This window comes from Colobus angolensis, unplaced genomic scaffold, assembly GCF_000951035.1.
Source record: "Colobus angolensis palliatus isolate OR3802 unplaced genomic scaffold, Cang.pa_1.0 Scaffold170, whole genome shotgun sequence".
In the NCBI taxonomy this organism is placed as follows: domain Eukaryota; kingdom Metazoa; phylum Chordata; class Mammalia; order Primates; family Cercopithecidae; genus Colobus; species Colobus angolensis.
This window is the reverse complement of record NW_012114822.1, coordinates 3149796-3160358: the sequence shown is the minus strand read 5'-3', so window position 1 is coordinate 3160358 and position 10563 is coordinate 3149796. Positions and strand designations below refer to the sequence as shown.

At 51.9% G+C, this 10563-nt stretch overlaps 1 protein-coding gene across 4 annotated transcripts in view; it reads left to right on the top strand.

Moving 5' to 3' along the window:
* The window catches only part of KCNAB2 (potassium channel, voltage gated subfamily A regulatory beta subunit 2), a 109456-nt gene that overhangs the window by 26289 nt on the left and 72604 nt on the right, over positions 1-10563 (top strand). For 2 of the 4 annotated variants that reach the window (XM_011938295.1, XM_011938293.1), the window contains exon 1: positions 4241-4714. The exons of the other annotated variants lie outside the window; for them this stretch is intronic. The gene's annotated coding sequence lies outside the window, so the exon portion shown is untranslated. Of the gene's footprint in view, positions 1-4240; positions 4715-10563 lie in introns of those variants that run through there. 4 annotated transcript variants of the gene reach the window in all.

Genomic DNA, 10563 nt, shown 5'->3' with positions numbered 1-10563 from the left:
GCCACCACGCCCAGCTAAGTTTTTGTATTTTTAGTAGAGCCAGGGTTTCACCATGTTAGCCAGGATGGTCTCCATCTCCTGACCTCGTGATCCGCCCACCTTGGCCTTCCAAAGTGCTGGGATTACAGGCATGAGCCACCGCGCCTGGCCTAAAATTTTTATTTTCATATATATTTTTTCAGACAGGGTCTCATTCTGTCACCCAGCTGAAGTACAGTGGCACAATCACAGCTCACTGCAGCCTCGACCTTCCAGGCTCAAGCCATCCTCCTGCTTCAGCCTCTGAAGTAGCCTGGACTACAGGTGCACACCACAATGCCCAGCTAATTTTTTTGTTTTATTTTTTGTAGAGACAGGGTTTCTCCATGTTGCCCAGGCTGGTCTTAAATTCCTGGGCTCAAGCAATCCACCCACCACGAGCTCCCAGATTGCTGAGAGTACAGGTATGAGCCACCTTGTGCCGTGTTTAGTGATCCATCTTAAGTATTTGACTTAAACGCATACACCCAAATGTGGAGCTGCTGTTGACTCCATGATGCAGAAGTTTCTTTTTCTTTTTTCCCAGTTTTTTCTATTGTGGTAAAAGTACATGTAAAATGTGCCATCTTAACCACTTTTAAGCGTACAGTTTAGTGGTATTAAGTATACAATTCAATGGTATTGAGTGTATAGTTCAGTGGTATTGAGGGTATAGTTCAGTGGTATTGAGGGTAAAGTGCAGCGGTATTGAGGGTATGGTTCAGTGGTATTGAGGGTGTAGTTCAGTGGTATTGAGGGTAAAGTGCAGCGGTACTGAGGGTATGGTTCAGTGGTATTGAGGGTATAGTTCAATGATACTGAGTGTACAGTTCAGTGGTATTGAGGGTACAGCTCAGTGGTGTTGAGGGTACAGTTCAGTGGTGTTGAGTGTGTAGTTCAGTGGTATTGAGTGTACAGTTCAGTGGTGTTGAGTGTATGGCTCAGTGGTATTGAGTGTACAGTTCAGTGGTATTAAGTACATTCATAATATATGCACTACCATTACCACCATCCATCTCCAGAGCCTTTTTATTCTCCCAAATGGAAATTCTGTCCCATTAAACTGGAACTCCCCATTCCCCCTCCCCTGCGTCTGCGGACCACCATTCTACTTTCTGTCTCTATGTGCATGACTACTCTAGGGACCTCAGATAATTGGAATTGTACAGTATTTGTCATTTTGTGACTGGCTTATTTTACCTAGCAGAATGATCTCGAGACTCGTCCATGTTGTACCGTATGTCAGCATTTCCTTCCTTTGTATGACTGAGGGATGTTCCATTGCATTGCATGTGTATGCCACATTTTGCTTATCTCTCTCTCTTTTTTTTTTAGACAGGGTCTCGCTCTGTCACCCAGGCTGCAGTGCGGTGGCACGATCTTGGCTCACTGCAACCCCTGCCTCCTGGGTTCAAGTGATTGTCATGCCCCAGCCTCCTGAGCAGCTGGGATTACAGTTGCCTGCCATGACACCCAGCTAATTTTGTATTTTTAGTAGAGACGGGGTTTCGCCATGTTGGCCAGGCTGGTCTCGAACTCCTGACCTCAGGTGATCTGTCCGCGTCAGCCTCCCAAAGTGCTGAGATTACAGGCATGAGCCACCATGTTCAGCCTTTGCATATCTTTTTATCCATCAGTGGACGTGGGTTGTTTCCGTGTTTTAGCTATTGTAAATCATGCTGCTATGAACACACAGGTACAAATACCCCTTTGAGACCCTGTTTGCAATTATTTAGGATATATTGCCGGAAGTGGAACTGCTAGATCATATAGTGATTCGATTTTTAGTTTTAAAAGAACAACCATACTGTTTTCCACAGTGGCTGTACCATTTTACATTCCCACCAATAGTGCACAGGGTCCCCATTTATCCACATCTTGCCAAGCCTTATTATTCTGGGCTTTTTTATAGCAGCCAGCCTAATGGCTGTGAGGTAGTATCTCATTGTGGTTTTGATTTGCCTTTCCTTAATGGTTACTGATGTTGAGCATCTTTTAATATGTTTATTAGCCATTTGTGTCTTGTCTTTGGAGAAGTATCTATTCAAATCCTTTGCCATTTTTGTAATTGGGCTGTTTGGTTTTCTGTTGAATTTTGTTCTCTATGTATTCTGGATATTAATTCCTTATCAGATACGTGATTTGCAAGTATTTTCACTCACTCTGGGTTGCCTTATTACTGTTGATAGTACCTTCTATTTTTATTTACCTATCTGTTTATTTATAGAGCTGGATCTTGTTATGTTGCCCAGGCTGGAGTCCCAGTGGCATGATCATAGCTCACTGTAACCTCAAACTCCTGGGCTGAAGGGATCCTCCCACCTCAGCCTCCTAAATTGATGCGACCACTGGCATGCACCACCATGCCTAATTTTTTTTTTTTTTTTTTTTTTTGAGATGGAAAGTGTCACTCTTGTTGCCCAGGCTGGAGTGCAATGGCACAATCTAGGCTCACTGCAACCTCTGCCTTCTGGGTTCAAGTGATTCTCATGCCTCAGCCTCTTGAGTAGCGGATTACAGGTGCCCACCACCACGCCCAGCTAATTTTCGTATTTTTGGTAGAGACAGGGTTTCACCATGTTGGTCAGGCTGGTCTCGAACTCCTGACCTCAGGTGATCCACCCGCCTCGGCCTCCCAACTTTCTGGCATTACAGGCGTGAGACACCACGCCCAGCCGCCTGGCTAATTTTTAAATTTTGTGTTAGAGATTGGGTCTCACTGTGTTGCCCAGACTGGTCTCAAACTCCTGACCTCAAGCAGTCCTCCCACCTTGGCCTCCAGCTCCAGGTGTGAGCCACTGCACCCAGCCAATAGTGTCTTTTAAATGAAGTATCTCTAACTGCCACTCAGCATTTACCAGTCACCTGCCTTCCTGGTCCAAAGAAACTTTTTAAAAAAAGAGTTGGCAAGTATCTGAAAATACAATTTGTTTTTAAGAGCCAGGAATGAAGCTGAGGTTTGAGGGCTGGTCCACTGTGTCTGAAACTGCAAAGCAGCCAGTGAGGTTACTTTCACAGCTTCCAACTTTTATCTTTGCTTGTGAGATGCAGCATCAGCAGCTGTGGTCTGTGATAGCTGTGAATACAGTCTGTGTTTGGAGACCCACAGAGTCCAGGCAACATCTCTGTGCTGGGGGCCACGAGGATAAAGGCTGTTCTCTGGCTCTGAGAGGCAGGAGAGGTCACCTGTCCGGAGCCAGAGGTCCATGGGGGGCTCCAGGGCGGCAGGTCAAGGTGTGTGTGAGGAAAGAACCCCGATTTGGAGCTGGACACACCGAGGCTGTGGTTCCAGCTTTGCCACTAATTTCACCAAGCGACCTTGGATGTTCTTTAATATTCTTGGGCCTCGATTTCCCCATCTGTAAAAACCATGTCGCGGCCAGGGCTAGGGGCAAGGCCCAGAGCTGGCTCAACATGGGTCGCTGTCCCCCAGCTCTCCCTCATGGCGCCTCTCTCTGTTTTTCGTTTTCCCATTTGTTCACCTTCCTCCTTCTCCCTTCTCCCTCCTGTTTATCTCTCAACACCTCTGCTTTCTTTCTGAGCACCCGGACTATTTTATTTTCCCTTCCTTTTCCTCTTTCTACCTCCCCTAACCACGGTCTTTATCTTTATCCTGCCGGGAACACACAGCAGCACCCCTGGGGCAGGCTTCAGAGCTGTGTGCCCACGCCAGGAGAGGGGGTGCCAGCCTCCCTCCTGGAATCACACGGGGGTGGCCTGGGACCAGGGACTCAACACAGTGCAGGTGGCCGGCACCACGGGAGATGGCACGTTCCACCCAAGTCCTCCCTTTGCCTGGCACCCTGAAGAGCTTGGGCTGTCCCCAGAGTGAGTCACCAGAGAGCCTGGCCCCAGGCTCAGCAGCTGGCATGGGAGGGAGGAGCCCAGGAAGGAATGGCAGAGCAGGGAGAGGCCACAGGGAGGGAGAAGAACCCCGCAGAGGGTGCTCTTACCTCTGGCCCATCCTCCCCAGGGCCACCTGTCCCCTCAAGGTGGCTGCCCCCTCTGTGTCCTGGCAGAGAGATGAGAGATGGAGTGGCAGAGACTGCCCTGGGCTTCTCAGCAGTACACAGCTCAGAGCGCACTTTGGAGTCAGCCAGCCCTGAGTCCAGGGTTCTCGGACCCTCCGTGTTGTCACCTGTGGCATGGGGGACAGCAGTACCCTTTCCCAGGGCAGCAAGGAAGATCAGATGAGGGAACTCAGGTAAAAGGTGGGCAGCCGATCCTGGCACATGGCCGATCCCGGCACACAGTCGGCAGCAGTGAGGGGAGCTCTTCAACATCACCAGAACCCCCTGCCCTGAGAAAGGGGCTCCTGGGCCGACAGGGAAGGTCTGACTCCTACTCCGGAGGGGCTGCTAGGGGACAGGCCCGGGCTGCCTCCTCACAGCCACCTGCTCCCTGTCCTCCACCTGCCTCCTGCCGCTTCTGGCCGCTGCTCAGCCAGGAAGGTCGGGGTGTCGGGCCCTCCCGCCTGAGTCACGCGCTAGGCATGCCTGAGAGCAGAGGCCACGCCCCAGCACCCCATGCCTTCTTGGCCCTGCGGCAACAGTGCATGGCTCTGGCACGCACTGCACCAACTTCCTGTTGGGTGCTGTGGTCCCAAGGCGCGTGCTTTGCAGCAGATGTGTGACCTGGCGTTCCCCTGAGTGCTTGGAAAATGGCCTTGTCTCCGGTTGTTCCCGTTCAGGAGCAGGTACCTGGGGTGCTCAGGGGATCCGGTTTTTCAGGATGGGTTTTCTTTCTGATGGGTGGGCAACCCCAGCTCCCTGAGCAGGGCTTAGGTGCCCCCATAATGTCCAGGGTTAATTGTGCCAGCCTGAGCCCCTGAGCCCCACGTGCCACCCTCGGGATTGGCCTCAGCCTGGGTTGAGCTGACCCCAAAGACCCTCTGCCCAATGCAGCCCAGCCCTTCACTGCTTCCTGTTGCTGCTGCTGGGCAGAGTGGGCCTGGCACCCAGCAGAGATGTCTGACTGCCGCACATTCTCCACTGGCTTCTGCTTCCATCCCTGGGGCGATGTTGAGGGAGAAGCTGGGAGATGGAGAACCCCTGGGGCCACCTCTGTCCCTCTGCAGGGGGAGAGCCCTGCCCATCTTGTCTGCTCTCTCCCGGGAACCCTTGGCCTGGGGATTCCCATCTCTGAGCGGAAGGCGCGAAGACCCCTGCCTTGAACGTGGATGATATGGGTCCCCAGTCCCTCCCCTCATCCTTCGGGCTGAGCACAGGGCAGTGGTGGGGGATAAAGACCCTTCCCCACCCTGCAGCCCCTTGCTCAGCCCTGAGGTCACTGTCCCGGAGGGGAGGGCAAAGGGCTTCTTGGTGATGGCTTCCTGCATCCCCTCTCGCTTGCCTCCTCCACTTCCCCTGGGCAGGATATGGGTGCAGGGTGTGGTCATGGAGGGAGGAGGCTGTAAGCCTCCTGGGGGACACATTAGTGTGTGTGTGCGTGTGTGTGTGTGTGTGGCTGAAGAGGGGAGGCCGGGGGCCTGGGCGGGCAGCTATGGGGACTCCGAACCGTTGAAGGCTCCTGCTGCCTCTGCAGGGGACAGGCCCAGCCAGCTACTGAGTGAGCAGCTTGCGGCAGCCCTGACTCACTGCCAGTCGTGCCGTCTGTGCAGTGCTGGGGTCCCCACCACCCAGTACCAGGTGAGCGGCCCTGCACGGCACCGTACCTTCTACCTGTGGTCACTGAGAGGCAGGATGGAGCTAGGGCAGGCAGGTGAATTTTTTGGCCGTGGTCTATTTTTTGTTCGTTGCAGCATTGATTAGATGTGAATGTGAACTGTTCTTGCAAAAGTCTAGACCTGTGGTGTTTGTCATCGGGGAACAGGCATTGAACGTTGCTTTGAAGAGATTGAAATTTCTAGCCTGTGATCTTGAAAATTGTTACTGAGGCGTTGACGTGATGTACCATCGAAGGCTCCATTCGGCAGTCATGACCTTGAGCACCGTGGTTAGGTCCCGATGCTTCTGCTGTTGCCTGAACCATGTGATACCTGTCACTGTGCCACTGGTGCCCTTGGCTCAGGCCTCAGGAGATTGGAGGAGAATCCTGCAATCCCAGGGAATCCTGACTGGGATCTCCAATCTCTAGTGAGGTTTGCACAGTTCTTGTTGCATTTCTTTGGCTGCATCTGAGCCAAAGTCTGGATGGAGCTGTCGGGGAACTGGGTTATGTTGACCTCCTGCCCACCCTCTGGGGCTTCCTTATGATAAGGGGGCCTTTCTGCCAGGCCCCCAGCATGACCCCCCAGGCCGACAACCCCCTAGGGTCATGACCCCTAGTGCACTCAGAGTCAGCACCTGCCTTTGTTGCAGCATCGACCCTCTGCCATCAGATCCCGCTCAGGGAAGGATTGGGCTCCTGTTGGGCGCCTGCTTCTGGGTGAGAGGGGAAGTGTGTGTTGTGTAAGTGCCCTTCTGTGTCATGCGGTTTTGAGCAGTTGCACACCTCTTCCTGTCTCCGCTGGAAGCACAGTCACCACCATGGCTCCTCCAGGCTCTGGCCTGCAGAACAAACAGAACATGGTTTTGTGTTACACAGTAGTCACGGCAGATACTTCGGTGGCTTGGCGTGGGGGACCTCCAGGGTTCCAAGAGCAACGTACAAAATAACATCAGTTCAAGAAGCAGCTGCTGGAGTCCTTGCCCCGAGGCCTTCCAGAAGACACCCAGGACATCACACCCAGCCTGGAACAGCCCCGCTCTCTCCATCCCTTCGGCGATGTTCACTGGGCATTACCACATGCTGGTGTCCGCTCTGGGTGTGGGGACACATCCATGAAGGAAAGAGATGAAGCTCCCTGCCGGGAGGAGCTGACCCCCAGCAGTCTTACGGGATGTGGGTACAGAGATGAATCTGGGGGAGAGTCCATTGTTGGTGTTGCGTCACTGACCTCCAGGATGGCCTCCAGGGCCCCTGCCTCCTGGTGTCCACTGTCCCCATTGTATCAGGGTTGGCCTTTTGAAAGCTGTGAGTCTGAGTCGGCTGGCAGACAGATAAGGAATATACAAGGTCATCATTCTGAAGACCTCAGGGTTCTGCAGACCAGTCTTCTGGAAGCTTTGAGCTTCCAGGCTGATTCAGAATTTGGACACAGCCACAGAAAGCCTAAGCGCCACAGGTCCCGCCAGGACACCCTGAGGTGGGGGCTCACACTTGGGCGTGGCCGGTCACATCTATAAAAGATGAGCCTTCACTTTTATAGAGGCTGAGGTGGGCGGATCACAAGGTCAAGAGATCAAGATCATCCTGGCCAACATGGTGAAACCCCATCTCTACTAAAAATACAAAAAAAATTAGCTGGGTGTGGCAGTGCGCACCTGTAGTCCCAGCTACTCAGGAGGCTGAGGCAGAATTGCTTGAACCCAGGAGGCAGAGGTTGCAGTGAGCCAAGATGACACCACTGCACTCCAGCCTGGGCAATTGAAGAGACTCCATCTCAAAAAAAAAAAAAAAAAAAAACAAGATGAACCTTTTCTGGGAAAGTGGAAAAGACAGAGAAGCCTCCTGACAGCCAAGGAGACCAGCAGCCAGAAGAGCAGGTGTTGTAGCAAGGCTGAGGACCCTCAAACACTGATTTTCCCGGTAAGACCACTGCCCGGGGTGCACCGTACAAGAGCAGCTTCACCTGCCGTCATGCAGATGGCACAGATGTCCAGGAAGCAGCTGTGGTGGTCAGTGACTCCCCAGGAGGCACTCCCAGACCTGGGGCCAGAGCCTTCCCTGCACCTGTGCCTGATGTGACACCAGGGCAGGGCACAAGCTAGTGCCAGCTCCTGTGGCCCCCGCGGCACACCCCTACCTGTTAGCACACTGAGTCCTCCCTCATTATCATCCCATTTTACAGATGGAGAAACTAACACAGGGAAGCCTGAGCGAATTGCCCAAAGTCATAGACCAGCACATGGCAGAGTGAGGACTCCAGTCAGCGCCAACTCCAAAGCCCAGATCCAAACCACTGAGGGCCTAACCTCCTTCCTAGGAGCCCAGACTGATCGCCTCAGTCACCCAAAGAGGTTGGAATAATGTCATCAACCAGCTCCCAAAGAAGATAGGAGCATGTGTAGTCCGCAATGGTAAGATTTCAGCTTAGAGAGAGATCCTCTCCAGCCTCAAAGTACTGACTTTGGATCAAGACTTCTCACTAAAGGAAAGTTGCAGCCAGCTCAAATGTTTTATACTCCAGAATCTACAATAAAGAGACAGAGACTGCCTTTTGCAGGACGTGGAAGTAGGTTTCCAGGTACCCACCGGACTTCTAATTCAGTGTTTATAAGTATGACCCTGGAGATGAAAGCAAAGCAGAACTTGCTCCCTGAAGCCCTGGGGTTCAGCGCTAAGGTGAATTCTGTATAATGATGCTGCTGGCGGCTACAGCAAGCATTTATTTATCATGTACTCATGGGGCAGCCGCTGGTTCCACATCACAGAGAAGCTGGGGTTGTCTGGTCTAGGTGGGGTGGCTCTTGCGTATGTAGCAGGGTGGACTGGGGCGTGTGTGTCCCATGATGATGGCAGAGGCTCAGGGGCAAGTCTCCTGTGACTGAAGCATCTGCTCACCTTCCAGTTACTAAAGCAAGTCACATGGCTGCACAGGAGGGCAAGGCCAGGAATTCACCCCTCTAATTGTGTGTGTGTGTGTGTGTGTGTGTGCACGCACGTGTGCATATGTACGTCTGTTTGCGTATTTGTGTATATGTGTGTATGTGTGCATATGTGTGTATATGTGTATACATATGTATGTCTATATGTGTGTACGTGTGTAGGTATGTGTGTATGTGTATGTGTGTAGGTATGTGTGATGTGTGTGTAGGTATGTGTATATGTATGTATGTACGTGTATAGGGGTGTGTGTTTGTATGTGTATATGTATGTATGTGTGTAGGCGTGTACGTATGTTTGTGTGTAGATGTGTGTGTATGTTTCTGTGTATGTGTGTAGATATGTGTGTGTATGTGTAGGTGTGTGTATGTGAGTGGGTATGTTTGTATGTGTGTGTAGGTGTGTGTGTGTGTTGGGAGAGGCGGCAAAGTCACACAGCAAAGGACATGGATGCTGGGAGAATTGAGGCATTGGGGGTCCGTAACTCCACCTCCCATACCCTCATGCCCTCCCTATGTAAATCAGGTGCCAGCTCCCAGCTCCCTCAACCAGAACATGTGGGTAACCATAACAGGTTGTCCCCACACCAGGTCAAATCAGAAAGTGTCTTCTATTATTTTGTGTCTCTGTCCTTGACTCCTGGGCTCAGTCCTGATCTCCCTTTGTGGTTTCTTGGCTTAAGCCATTCATTTATTTCCTCTCACCTGGGTGCACTGACTTCTTCCCAGCTCATGCAAGCAGTTCAAGTGGCTCTGGCAGGGTACAGATTCCATCTTTGATGCTGAGGTTGAAGGAGTCAGAGACAGTGCCCCCAGAGCTCCTACTCAGACCCCCCAGGGCACATTTGGCCCCAAAATAATAGTCATTTACCGTTAGCGTCAACAGAGAAATTGTCCTAGGCCTCCATTCTGCAGATGAGGAAACTGAGGCTCCAGGAGAGGCCCTTGCCTTGGTTGGCTGTGCCCCAGGGAGTTTTGCTCCATTTATCCATTTAGTCTGGGGCTGCTCTTCCTTGTGTGTCCTTGTCTAGAATCATGTATGGGTCCACCTTTTCCAAAAAAGCCGGATGCAGTGGCTCACGCCTATGATCTCCCTTTGGGAGACTGAGGTGGGAGGATGGCTTGAGCCCAGGAGTTTGAGACCAGCCTGGGCTGCAGAGTAAAGCCTCATCTTTATAAAAAATAATAATAATAATACAAAAATTAGCCAGGCTCAGCCACGCACATCTGTGATCCCAGCTAATTGGGAGGCTGAGGTGGAAGGATCCCTTGAGCCCCATGGGTCAGGGCTGCAGTGAGCCATGATCATGCCACTGCACTCCAGCCTGGGGAACAGAGCAAGACCCTGTCTCAAAAAGGAAAGAAAGAGAGAGGGGCATGGGGCAGCATGGGGAGGAAACTGCTGGCCCTAAATCTCATGACCCAGGCTTGCCCCAGGAGCCAGAGTCCCATAAAGGGGCCCTGTGGGCTTTCCATCAGTCCCTGAAAGAGTCTCACCAGCGATGCCTTCCTGGGGCTGTGGCTTTGATGACAGTTCAAAACCCCCAGGATTCCTTTCTGTGTTTAAATAAACTCAGCTTCCTATTCTCTTACCAACTCTGCATTCAGAGCCCAAACTGGCAACATATTTGGCCTTTCTAGAAAAACTACAGTTGAGAAAGCACCTCCACTTGGGGGTCATAGGGGAACCGAATATTCACACAGCCTTCAAGAACCTTCCGTGTGATTTCTGGTTAATCACGAAAAAAAGAAAGAGCTGTGGCCGGGTGCAGTGCCTCATGCCTGTAATCCCAGCACTTTGGGAGGCCGAGGTGGGCAGATCATGAGATCAAGAGATCGAGACCATCCTGGCCAACAAGGTAAAAAACCTCATCTGTATTAAAAATACAAGAATTAGCTGGGCATGGTGGCACACACCTGTAGTCCCAGCTACTTGGGA